This window comes from Pongo abelii, chromosome 9 (assembly GCF_028885655.2).
Source record: "Pongo abelii isolate AG06213 chromosome 9, NHGRI_mPonAbe1-v2.0_pri, whole genome shotgun sequence".
NCBI lineage: Eukaryota > Metazoa > Chordata > Mammalia > Primates > Hominidae > Pongo > Pongo abelii.
This window is the reverse complement of record NC_071994.2, coordinates 10,669,267-10,681,929: the sequence shown is the minus strand read 5'-3', so window position 1 is coordinate 10,681,929 and position 12,663 is coordinate 10,669,267. Positions and strand designations below refer to the sequence as shown.

At 56.5% G+C, this 12,663-nt stretch overlaps 1 protein-coding gene across 4 annotated transcripts in view; it reads right to left on the bottom strand.

Moving 5' to 3' along the window:
- The window catches only part of MACROD1 (mono-ADP ribosylhydrolase 1), a 170,341-nt gene that overhangs the window by 23,789 nt on the left and 133,889 nt on the right, over nt 1-12,663 (bottom strand). The gene's annotated exons all lie outside the window — the stretch shown is intronic.

Sequence of the window (12,663 nt, the reverse complement as noted above, 5' to 3'; positions counted from 1 at the left end):
AGGGGAGCGGGGTTTGTTCTTGGAAATCGATGCCCTACTTCCTGCAGGCCAGCGGTGGGTATCCGTGTGACTTGAGGGCGAGTCGTTTAAAACATGTTTTAGATTAGAAACACCCTGCAGATGGAATAAAATGTGAAATGTGCTGGATTTTGAAGATAAAATAAGAGACTTCAAAGGCATCTCAAGCTGTGAGAGCAGTTGCTTGTTTGACAAGCTCTGTCCCCCCAGGCCAAGGTCACTGTCCTCCGTGGTGGGGCGGCCCAGGTGGAAGGTGGGAGACTCCCTGGACATCTTCCAGGCTGGGGAGCCGGAGGAGCAGGGGCCTCACTGGAGGGTGAGGGCTCCCATTTATGGGCACCAAGTGCATCCCCAGCAAGCTTCCACATGGATTTTTTTTTTTTTTTGAGATGGAGCCCAGGCTGGAGCACAGTAGTGGGATCTCAGCTCACTGCAACCTCTGCCTCCTGGGTTCAAGAGATTCTCCTGTCTCAGCCTCCCGAGTAGCTGGGACTACAGGCATGTGCCACCACGCCGGGCTAATTTTTCTATTTTTAGTACAAATGGGGTTTCACCACATTGGCCAGGCTGGTCTCAAATTCCTGATTTCAAGTGATCCGTCTGCCTTAGCCTCCCAAAGTGCTGGGATTACAGGTGAGCCACCACGTCTGGCCTCCACATGGATCTTTGACCATCATCTTTGCATGTGCTTACACACCCTCCTGCCCCACTTACAGATGGGAAAACTGAGGCCCAGAGAAGAGAAATGACTTGCCCAAGACCACAGACTTCAGTGGGAGGAGCCAACATCCTTATGCCTTGCCAGCCCTGGTCCTGAAACCCCCAGCTGTGATCTCGGGTCAGCTGCCCTACCTCCTGGGGCCTCAGTTTCCTCATCCGTAGCGGGGCGGGGCGGGTGGTGGTGATCACTTAACTGAGGCCCTTGTGAGGCATAGATGATAAAGTTAAAAATGCCCGTAAAACCTACAGCCTCATAGGGCTTCACTGTGGCAGTGGGCCCTGAAGCTGGGGGGGGCGGTTCCTGGGGGCAGAAGGTCCCAGCACCCCTGGTAAGTCAGGGAGAAGGATTTGAACCCCGCTGGTCCAGGGCTAAGCCCCTCACCACATCTTCTCTGACAGGAGCCTGGGAGCTGCTCAAAGCTGCTGGGGGTGGTACCCAGCTGGGCATCCCCACTAGATTGCCCTCGGTCTCCTCCTTTCCACTCGGCCCATTCCGGGCCCTCCTTCCCCCAACTCCCCTGTACCTCAGAGCGGCCTCCTTCACTCCCACACACCTCCAGGTGCCCCCTGCCCGTTCGCCCACGTCCACTCTACTCTATAGCCCCTCTTCCTGGTCTAATTGAGGCATCCCACTCCCACGCCTCTCCCCATAAAAGCCTCACAGTTCACTGTTTAAAATGACATGGCTGCGGTTCCAGCTGACCTGGGCCTCTCTTGTCTGCTTCCTGCCTGGGTTTCTTGGGTTCTGTCTGCCCGGCTGCCTGGGCCCCTGGAGACCCAATCTCCTGGCCAGTCCCACCCCAAGCTGGCCCCTAAACCCCTGGCAACATGGAGGTCCCCCTCAACACCCCCTCTCCAAGTCCTGTCCCCAGGCACCTTCCACTTATTGGTATTTTCCTAAGTAAGAAATTCACGTTCATTCCACCAAATGGAATACCATGAGCATGCAACACAAAAACAAGAGAAACGCAAGTCAGCTGCTCGCTCATGGCGCAGACTCTGCTCGCCCCACTCCCATGGCCCTGAAGGACCTTCCAGACTTTAAAACGAAACAAAAAATAGCTGATGACACATTTATCAAGCAAGTTCTCCGTGCTACGCATTGGGCCAAGTATTTCCAGTGGCTTCTTTTCATTTCGCCCTCCCCACAAGAGCCCATTGAGGGGGTCCTATGATTTTTCCCACTTTACAGATGAGAAAACAGAGGTTCGCAGAGGCTGAGTGACTTGCCCAAGGTCATGCAGCTGGGGAGTGGGGAGCTGGGTCTGAATTGGGCTGTCTGACTTCCACGGGAGGACTGAGCTGCTGCACTGCAGGACCCCCAGCTGCTGCCTGGGCCTCCCCTCTCCCGGGCGCCATGGGGCAGGCACTCAGCATCCCACATTAGCATAACCATAAGCATCCCTGAAACTCAATTACCAGGAGATGGCTTGGGCCCCAGCCAGCCGGGCAGTCTCCATCCTTGCAAGAATGAGGGGCTGGTGATCCAGGGAGCCTTGGCGGGTGGGAGGGTGGAGGGGATCAGAGAAGATGAGGGAGGAGTTGGGGGGCCTTAGGATGGCCATGGACCCCTCAGTGTGTGGGTCCTGAAGGCAGCCTTGACCCCTAGGAAAGGTCAAGGCCCAGCCCCAGCTGGGCAGGCCCGACTGCCCCGTAGGAAGAGTCACGGGTTCCTCTGCACCCAGCTTGCTGGGTGACCCCAGAAAGCCCCTTGCCTCTCTGTGATTCAGCTTTCTTCTAAAAGGAGAAAACCAGAAGCTATTTTATTGTTCTTTAATTTTTAAATTTTTTTTTGAGACAGAGTCTCACTCTGTCGCCCAGGCTGGAGTGCAGTGGCGCTATCTGGGCTCACTGCAACCTCCGCCTCCCAGGTTCAAGAGATTCTGCCAGGCCTCAGCCTCCTGAGTAGCTGGGACTACAGGCACATGACATCACACCCATCTGATTTTTGTATTTTTAGTAGAGACGGGGTTTCACCATGTTGGCCAGGCTAGTCTTGAACTCCTGACCTCAAGTCAAAGTACTCAGATTACAGGTGGGAGCCACCACACCCAGCTGGGGCTATTTTAGTAGAAAACAAAGCAGGGGTTTGCAAGAGGAAAGAGTGAGCACCAGCTCTGAACAGCCAGGCCAGCCTGGGCTCCCCCTGACTCCCAGATCCCCATCCCAGGAGGCCTGGCTGCTGTGGCCTCCTACCTAGGCGGCTCCTCAGCTGCCCCTCACCCCTGCATGCCTTCCTCTCCCAGGAACTGGTGTGCCTTTTCCATGCATTTCCTGCATGGATGAAATCAACCTCACAAAACAGCGGAAGCCCCCTCCCTGCAGAGGTATCCACTATTCTGGATTTGGCGTGTAGTTTCTTTAGAGTTTTACTATGCGTGCCCCTCAACAAGGTAAGACAGGTTCTGTGCCTTTGAATTTTGTATAAATAAGAGCTCCCGGTTTGCTGTTATCATTCATTGCAATGCTTGTGAGATTTATCTCGGCAGGCCCACACTGCTCTCATGGGCCCCCCACCCTTTTTTTTTTTTTTTTTTTTTTTTTTTCAGACGGTCTCGCTCTGTTGCCCCCACTGGAGTGAGTACAATGGTGGGATCATAGCTCACTGCAACCATGACCTCCCGGGCTCAAGAGATCCTTCTGCCTCAGCCTCCCAAGTAGCTAGGACTACAGACACACACCACCACACCTGGCTAATTTTAAAATTTCCAGGCCGGGCGCGGTAACTCACGCCTGTAATCCCAGCACTTTGGGAGGCCGAGGTGGGCATATCACAAGGTCAAGAGTTCGAGACCAGCCTGGCCAACATGGTGAAACCCCATCTCTACTAAAAATACAAAAATCAGCTGGGCGTGGTGGTGCGCGCCTGTAATCCCAGCTACTTGGGAGGCTAAGGCAGGAGAATTGCTTGAACCTGGGAGGTGGAGGTTGCAGTGAGCCAAGATCGTGCCATTGCACTCCAGCTCTGGGCGAGAGAGCAAGACTTATCTCTGGAAAACAAACAAACAAAAATTTCACAGAGACAGGATCTCCCCATGTTGCCCAGGCTGGTCTTGAACTCCTGGGCTCAAGTGAGCCTCCTGCCTCAGCCTCCCTAAGGGCCGAGATTACAGGTGTGAGTCACTGCGCTCGGCCTCTTGTTCACTGGTGTTTAATGTTCCATGGTGGAACTACCCCACGCCCAGCCACCCATTCTCCCACTGACCCACAGTCAAGCATGCTTGGTTTTGTCTCATGCAAACACAGTGGCAGTAGCATCTTTACATGCCCCATGCACACATGCACCAGAATTTCTCTTGGGTCTACGCTTAGGAGCGGGCTGCTGGGTTGTGGAGTGCGCATATCTTAACTTTACTAGTTATTGCCAAACTGCTCTGCAAAGTGGTTGTTCAGATGATCGTTTTAAAATATAAATTAGATCATGTCACTTCCCTACTTGAAATTCTCCAATAGCTTCCGATTATACTTAGAATAAAATCCATGCTTCCTTCCATGGAGGCATGGCTGTATCCCACACCCCTCCCCCACAATTTCCTGGCCTCCTTTCTCTTCCTTTAATAGGTCTGGCTCTTTCATGCCCCAGGGCCTTTGCACATACGGTTCCCTCTGCCTGGCACACTCTTCCAGCTCTTCCCAAGCTGAGCTCCTTCTTATCCTTCAGGACTCAATGAAAATGTCACCTCCTCTAAGGGGCTGCCCCTGACCACCCAGTTAAAGGGCCTTCTTCCCCATTCCTCTTATCAGCCTCTTTATTTCCTCTGGAGCCCACACCCTGTACCCATAATGACCTCATCCTCTGATGTGTTTGCTGGTTTATTAACAACAGCATGGCAGCCTGTGGGGAGACGACCTCATCTGCTTTGTACATTCCTGGATCCCAAAGGCCGGCATGGCCTGGCACCTAAGAGCTCCTCTTAGGACTACTCATTCATTCAACAGACATTGATGAGGCCACCGATGTGACAGAGGGTGAGCAGTGGGGAAGGGGCTTTGCAGAGGGGAGTGTGGCTGAGAGGAGGGCAGAGAGGTGACCAGGCCCACGGGGCCCTCCCTGATCCTTCTCCCACAGTCATGGGGTGTCATGGCGGGTGCTGGAGCCGGGAGCAGCAGGGTTGGTCTTGCCCTTTAGAAAGACCCTCTTTAGAGCTGGAGAAGGGAGCAGATTGAAGGGGTGGGCCTGGAGTCAGGGGCTGTGGGTGAAGAGGTGGTCCTGGAGGCAGGGGCTGCAGGGATGGTGGTGGCGGAGGATGGGTTGAGGGAGGGCTGGGAGAGGCGGCATGACTGAGCCCATGGGACCAAAGAGAAGACCATGGAGATGGGACTGGATCAAGGATGCGATTGGCTCAGAACTGTGGCTCAGTCCAGTCAATGGAAGAGCACATCGTCTATGAAGACACAGTGGTAGCTGTAGCCCTCCCACACTCCTGCCCTTGCTGGCTTCCACCACCCTCTGCAGGAAGCTGGGACGGGGCTCATTCATGTCTAGCCCACCCAGAGGCTCAGGTCTTAACCTCTGGGGTTATAGCCTCCCCCTGGCCCCCAGTGACCGCTGTGAACACTTCCCCAGACGCTGCCTGTAAGCACTACACTCGGCCTACAATTTCCATGGGAGGATCCTCCAGGGGCCCCCAGCAAGGAGCCCTTGACCTAGGTTCCCCTCCCCCACCACAGATTTGAAACCAAGGCCCTAGAAGGAAAGGAACTGGAAGAAGGTGGCACAGCTGAATTGTCACTTTGCTTTTTGGAATACGAAGTGTTGCACCAAGGCCAAAAACATTCCCTTCTCAGTAAAGACAGAGGAAAGGCAGCAGCCACTTGCTGCACAGGGCATCTAAGTCAGACACCAGGAAGCACCGTCCTCTGCCTGCCGGCCACCCGCCGCCTCTCTGCAGCCAGTGGCTGCTCACTCTCTGAGGCTGCCCAGGACTCTCAGGATGCGGGGCTGGGCAGGCAGAAGAAGCAGTTGTGTCTGACTCTAAAACTAGTGCTTCCCCAGTGGGGAGTGCCTGGGAGGCGCATGGGAAGGGCCGGGTGGGGTGGGGACCAGGCCTTCTAGTTCCCTGCTGTCCCCAGCGCCAGGGCCTGTGCTGAGGGTCTGGAGCCGAGGGTGCCCCTTGCCCTGTGTTATTACCCCTTACAGGCCTTGTCCTGTGGGGACTCGAGAGGACCCTAGCCTGGTCCCTGCCTACCTTAGGGCCCCCCTGGCCTGGGCGCCTCCTCTTCTCTGTTCCCCTGCCCTCCCAGCTTGGGCTCCACGCTGCAGAGGGAGGAGGGAGAGGGAGGAGGGAAAAGGGTGGAGGGAGATGGAAGGCAGGAGGGGGGAGGAAGGAGCAGGAGGCAGGAGGAGGTCAGTGTGGCAGCCATTGGTATGCGAGGCCCGGCCTCAGCCCCTCTGCTCCCTCCGCGGCGCAGCCTTTCTGCTCAGCTCTTTAAGAATCCCTCCTCGGCAGCGGCAGCGTGCTGGTTGCTGGGCAACCCCATCGTGCCCCGCCCCCTGCCGCTGGCGCTGGCCCTCTTCCCCTCCTCCTCCTCCCGCAGCTCCTCCCAGTGCCCAGCCTCAGCGGCGCTGGTGCGCCTAGCTCAGAACCTGCCAGGCCTGGCTGCTGGGGGCACCTGTGCCCGGCAGGTAAGGGGCTTTGAGTGAGTACATCCAGCCCCAGCTCTGGACCACAGCTCTGCCTCCCAGGACTCAGGGAGGGAGACCCTGGGCTTAGGACACTCTTTCTCCTTACTTCCCTGCCCCTGGAGCACCTAGGCCAGCAGGCGAGGGCAGGTGAGGGGTCCCAGAAGATGCCATCTGTTTCCTCAACCCCAGCTCTGCAGCCCCAGGACTCTGGGAGAGGGACCTTGGGCTCAGGGCACCCCACCTCAGACTCTCCCATCCCCACCTCCCCGCCTCAGGGCACCATCAGTGGCCTTAGCTTTATTGGCATCAGTTGGGGGACAAAGACAACCCAAGGGGAAGGGCTAGGAGCCGCTTGAGTTCCCAGTGAGGTGGGGAGTGGCCACTTGCTGTGGTTGGTTGAGCCGGGTGCTGGGATGTGGGCGCTGGGCCTCAAGAGCCTTTGCGCTGTGGGGGAGGCTGAGGCCATAAAGCAGCTCACACTGGGACGGAGGAACGGGAGGGGAGATGAGGGGGCTGCAGAGCTTGGAGCCCCTGAAACGGGAATCTGGCGGCCGGCAGAAGAGGCACAGTGACGGGGTGGGGGGATCCCCAGTAGAGGTCTCTGAGGCACCAATCTCAGAGCCTCCTGCATCCCTGACCTCAGGCAGTCACAGGGACCCCGTCCCCTGGCTCCCCGTTGTCTTGGGGCTGCCGCCCTCTCTTTGGATCAGGCCCCACCTCTCGCTCCCAATGGCATCCCCTTCCTCACTGTCCTGGGGCTCCAGCCCCCATCTGCTTCCACCTGCCACAGACTGCACCGGCTAGAAGGCCCAGTCTCTCTCCTGGAGGCCCTTCCCAGCCCACCCTGCACAGCTGGCCTCGCCCCCACCCCCCTCTCGGACCGATGCCCATGAGCTGCTCATCACACAGCCCTCCCTACCCTGGCTGAGGCTGGTGTCTCCACAGGGCTGTCTTTCAGGACACAGTTCACATCTCCTTCCTGAACTTGGGATGTGTGTAACAGGTGAATGACAGCTGGAGTAAAGGAAGGTCTAAATCACCGCAAAAAGTATATCCTCTGCTGGGAATGATCGCTGAGAAGGGAGGGAGCCGGGAGAGGCAGCCCTGAGTATCTGGAAGGGATGGGGGCAGGGAGGTGATGTCACTGATGGGGAGCAGAGGAAGCTCCCAAGGGAAGGAGGGGCCCATGAGAGAAGCCTGGCCACCAGCCGCCTCAGTCCTGCTGGGGCTGGGGGCTGACCAGCTGACAGGTGGAACCACCACCCCCCTGGGTGACACAGTCTTGCCTCTGCCCAGGCCTGCGTCCCCACCCTGTCTGGAGTCTGTCTCCCCACCCACCCAGGGGCAGCTGGTTAGACCTGATCTCCCCCGTCATGTCTCCATCACCCCCCAAACTCACACCCAGACTCTACCCACTCCCCAGTAGCTGGATGTGCATCTGGCCCCCCAGAACCCCAGGAGCCATCATCTCCGGGCAATTCCCAGTTTTATGAATCATGGTTGGCCTTGGGACAGCTCCGTCATTGTTGCCTTGAAGGGCTCTGTCAGCCTGATGCTCGCTCCTGTTTGATGTTCCGTCCATTCATTCATTCACCACATTCCCCAATGCCTGACCATGCTGTCCCCACATGCTGGACACTGTAGCAGGGGTTGGGGAAACACAGGAACCCAAATAGGCCCAGCTGTGCCCTCAAGGTGCCCACAGTCTGGTGGAGAGATGAATACTAACAAAACACATATCACTGGACACAGGTGCCTGTGATTCTAAGTCACGCTACTATTGTACGTATTCCCCAGGAAGCAAACACACCGCCAGAGAAAAAATTAGCCACACCCGGATCTTAGAGATGTGGACATGTTGGCCGGTAGATGAAAAACACAGTCATAGAAATCATAAGCAGTCACCAACGAGCTGAGTGGTACAAAACAGAAGCGCAGAAGGGAGACAGACGAAGGTGGCCTAATCGGGAAGGTGGGGTTAGAAGCTGGGCATGGTGGCGGCACCTGCAATTCCAGCTACTCGGGAGGCTGAGGTGGGAGCATCACTTGAGCTCAGGAGTTCGAATCCAGCCTGGGCAACATAGTAGATCCTGTCTCTTAAAAAAAAAAAAAAAAAAAGGAAGGTGGGTGGGTGTTGGGGATGTGGGGGTTCACGAGGCCTCTCTGATGACAGGTTGGCCAGGCCCTGGGCTGATGAGGAGGAGTTGGTTAGCACTGGAGAGGCGGAAGGGTGCAGAGAAGTAAGACCCTTGTTTCAAGGCCTGGGGGCAGGAGCATGCTGAGGGGAGGGATGAGGACGAGGAGGAGGCAGGCACTGGAGCAGGGCTGGAGGGGTGCTCTTGTCCTGGCTGGCAGCCTCCCCAGTGCCAGTGGCCTGGTCTGACCTGCCTTGGGCCCCTCCCTGCTCCCGGCACCAGTCCTGGGGGTTGCTGACTTCACCCTACCTGGCTTTGTCCCTTCTGTGCCTGCTCTTTGGGGCACCCTCTCTGGGACTTTCCTCTTGGGCTGGAGGTCTTGCTCTCTGGCTCTCCCTGAAGCTCTGCGCCAGGGCCCCCCTTCCTGGTCCTAGACCTTGTGCTTAAAGGGGAGAAGCCCCAGCCCTCTGTGTTGCGCATAATGGTGGGAGGGGAGCACAGTGGAGTTAGAACTTGGATCAGAGAAGCTGCTGGAGCCTGCCTGCCTGCCTGCCTGCCTTCCTTCCTTCCTTTTTTTTTTGTGACGTAGTCTCACTCTGTCACCCAGGCTGGAGTGCAGTGGCACAATCTCTGCTCACTGGCAACCTCTGCCTCCCAGGTTCAAGTGATTCTCCTGCCTCAGCCTTCCCAGTAGCTGAGATTACAGGCATCCGCCACCATGCCAGCTAATTTTTGTATTTTTAGTAGAGATGGGGTTTTGCCATGTTGGCCAGGCTGGTCACGAATGTCTGACCTCAAGTGATCCACCTGCCTCAGCCTCCCAAAGTGCTGGGATTACAGGCGGGAGCTACCGCACCCGGCCGCTGCTGGAGCTTTCTGATGTGTGCTGGCCAGGTGTCCCTGAAGTGGCGCACACAGCCTGCCTACCCACAGGTTACATATCCATGCATTTGTGCGAACATCCCGTAGTATACTGGGGCATCACTGGGGCCATGGGCTAGGAGTCCACCCCTCCTTGGAGGTGATACCCAGGCTGGGGCCTGTGGGGAAGGCTGAGGCCAGGGTTGTGCCCTCTGAACATCTGCAGTTTGTCCTTGCCTTGGTGCCAACCCCTGACCACTGCCCTGGGATGGCTTAATGCCTGGATGCCCAGCATAGAGCCTGGGGCTAAGGGTCCCTGATGATGACCATAGACACCACCCCCCAGTGAGGAAGACCTTGAGTCAAGTCACCTCCTTCCCCTGCCCCCAGCTGAGAACAGGCCCAAGTGAAGCCAGGGGTGGCCCAGCTTTTGTTGACCACAGTCTAATAATGGTGAGTCATATTGTATACTTTGTGTACTTCACAGTATACGAAGCACTTTCCTCCTGGAACCTCGCTGGACTCTCGCTAGCCCTAGGAGGTCTGAGATGGCCCCGTTAAGATAAGGAAATGGAGGCACAGCAAGGCTGGGATGGTGCCCAGGGCCGATGGCGGTGAGCTGCAGGATGGTGAGCAGGACCCAGATTTAGGGGCTCCAGAGAGGGTAGATGGCAGCTGGAGAGGTAAGGATGCTTCGGGCAGGGCCAGGGTGACCTTGGCTGCCCGGTGGTAAGGCCCACCCTACCAGGCTGCGTGGGTTACTGCCCCTCTGGGAGCCGGGAAGCTGGGGCTTGGTGAGCTCAGGTTGAACCTACAAATCATCGCCAGGTGACTTGAGCTGCCCTCGCGGCTGAGTGCATCCCCCATGAGTGCCCAGCAGGGACTAGCTCAGTCCTCCAGCCCAAGGCCACACTGCCTTTACCAGTCACCTGTGTCCTCCTGGAGTCCAGAGCTTCCAGGGGCTCAGCAAGGGTTTGTTGACTGAACAGCGATCTTTCTGACTCTCAGAGCCCACTGTCCCCTTCCTGGAATGACACTCCCTCGTGGTGCCCTACTCCTTCCAAGATAAAGTCGAGGCTCTCCAGGTTTGTCTAAGACCCTGCACACCCATCCTGGCTGACACCAGCCACCTCATCTTCCACTATGCCCCCCCGGCTTCTGTCCCCCACTCTAACCAAGAATTCCTGAGCCTCAAAGCTGAGGCTGTTTCACGTCACAGCAACCGTGAGCTTCTGCTATCTGCATGAACATCCCTCCTGCCCCTCCAAGACCCAGGTCAAGAGGCACCTCCCTGGGGAAGCTGACGTCAAAATCGACTTGGCCCTCTGTCTTGGGGTCACGAGGTAATGCCTGCTTCAGCAAGAATGGCTTCTCGCTAAGCCATAACTGTCTAGGTGCCCAGCCCCCATGCTGGAATTTCAGCTTTGCCAGGGCGAAATCCAGCAGGGCCCGATTCACTTCTGGTCCCTGGTGCCCTAAACAGCGCCTGGCACACAGTGGACTTCCAGCCATATCCCCTGAACTGTGCACAGCCACCAGGCATGGCTGAGCGGGTTATTCCATCAGCTTTGTGGAATATCGTGCAGCTGTTAAAACCACAATTATGAAGATGATTTTTGTTTGTTTTTTAGGGACAAGGTTGCCCAGGCTGGAATGTAGTGGCACGATCATAGCTCACTGCAGCCTCGACCTCCTGGGCTCAAGTGATCCTCTCGCCTCAGCCTCCTGAGTAGCTGGGACTACAGGTGCCTAATTTTTTTTAAATTATTTTTTGCCGGGTGTGGTGGCTCACATCTGTAATCCCGGCACTTTGGGAGGCCGAGTTGGGCAGATCACCTGAGGTCAGGAGCTTGAGACCAGCCTGGCCAACATAGTGAAACCCCGTCTCTGCTAAAAATACAAAAATTAGCAGGCGTAGTGGCACATTCCTGTAGTTTCAGCTACTTGAGAGGCTGAGGCAGGAGAATTGCTTGAATCTGGGAGGCAGAGGTTGCCATGAGCCGAGATCGTGCCATTGCACTCCAGCCTGGGCGACAAGAACGCAACGCCGTCTCAAAAAAAAAAATTATTTTTTGTACTTTTTTGTATATTATTTTTTTATCTCAAACTCCTGGCCTCAAGCAATCATCCCACCACAGCCCCCCAAAGCTCTGGGATTACAGGTGTGAGCCACCATGGCTGGCTCGAAGATAACATTTTGATATCTAAGTGCGACATGTCAAACAGAGCTACAATCATACAATCCATTCCACTGCGGGGCATTGAGTGCCCGCGCTCTGTGCCAGCTCTGTGGCTTGGCATGGGGGTGGCAGGGATAGAAAGGGGTCTCTCCTTCAAGACATTTGGTTCAGAAGAGGAGGAAGGCTTGAACATAATTCCTGAGCCACACGCCAAGTGCCACGATGGAGGAATGATGGAGCCCCAGGGCCACACGTCCATCTGGGGGTCTGGGAAGGCGGGACGGAAACCACAGCTCTGTAAAAATTACAGCCGTCTCTGCATGGACAAGCCTGGAAGGGAGCAGAGGAACGGAAGCTGTTGACGCCACAGGGCGGTGGCATTGTGGGTGATTTTTCTTTCTTTTATTGTTGGTATAATGCTGTTTGGGCAATAAATAAAAATTGGGAGGAAAAAATAGCTGTTTGGTGAATTGAGTAGAAATCGGGAGAAAGAAGAAAGGGAGTTAAGGGGAGGGAAATTAGAAGGGTGAAGTGAGGAGGGAGAGGTAGGAAGGGCAAAGACAGGCGCATGCAGAGCGCACAGAGGCCAGAGGTGGCAGCCTCAGGCTAGGCCCCAGTCTGTCCCCAGGCTGGGCGCAAGAGGGCTGGGTTTGCACAGGGAAAGGAGGGGGAGAGGTGCTGGAGTCTCTGTTGGGGGGACCCTCCCCAAGGGGATCTGGGAGGGCATCCCAGAGGGGAGGTGGCCTCCAGGCCTCGATGGACAGCAAAGAGCAGGGCCGGCAGAGGGGGTCCCAGCCAGACTGTGGGCGGTCTGAGGGTGGATCAGGAGCACTGGGGCCCTGGTGGGGGCTCTGGGCAGGTTTGGGACTCAGAGCAGCCACTGACAAGGTGATGAGGTCTGACCAGGGCAGGCCAGGCTGGGTATATGGGAGAGTCCCTTACTTAGTGTCCCAGCGAATGCCAAGAGCACGGGGACTTTCAGGCTAAGAGGAGGCTGTCTGGTCTAAATACTCCCTCACCCCACCCAGATGCCACACCACAGGCATGAACATCTTCCCAGTCTCTAATAGGTGCTAGACACTGGGCCAGCCACCCTCCCATTCAAGGTCTTCTTCATCTCTCA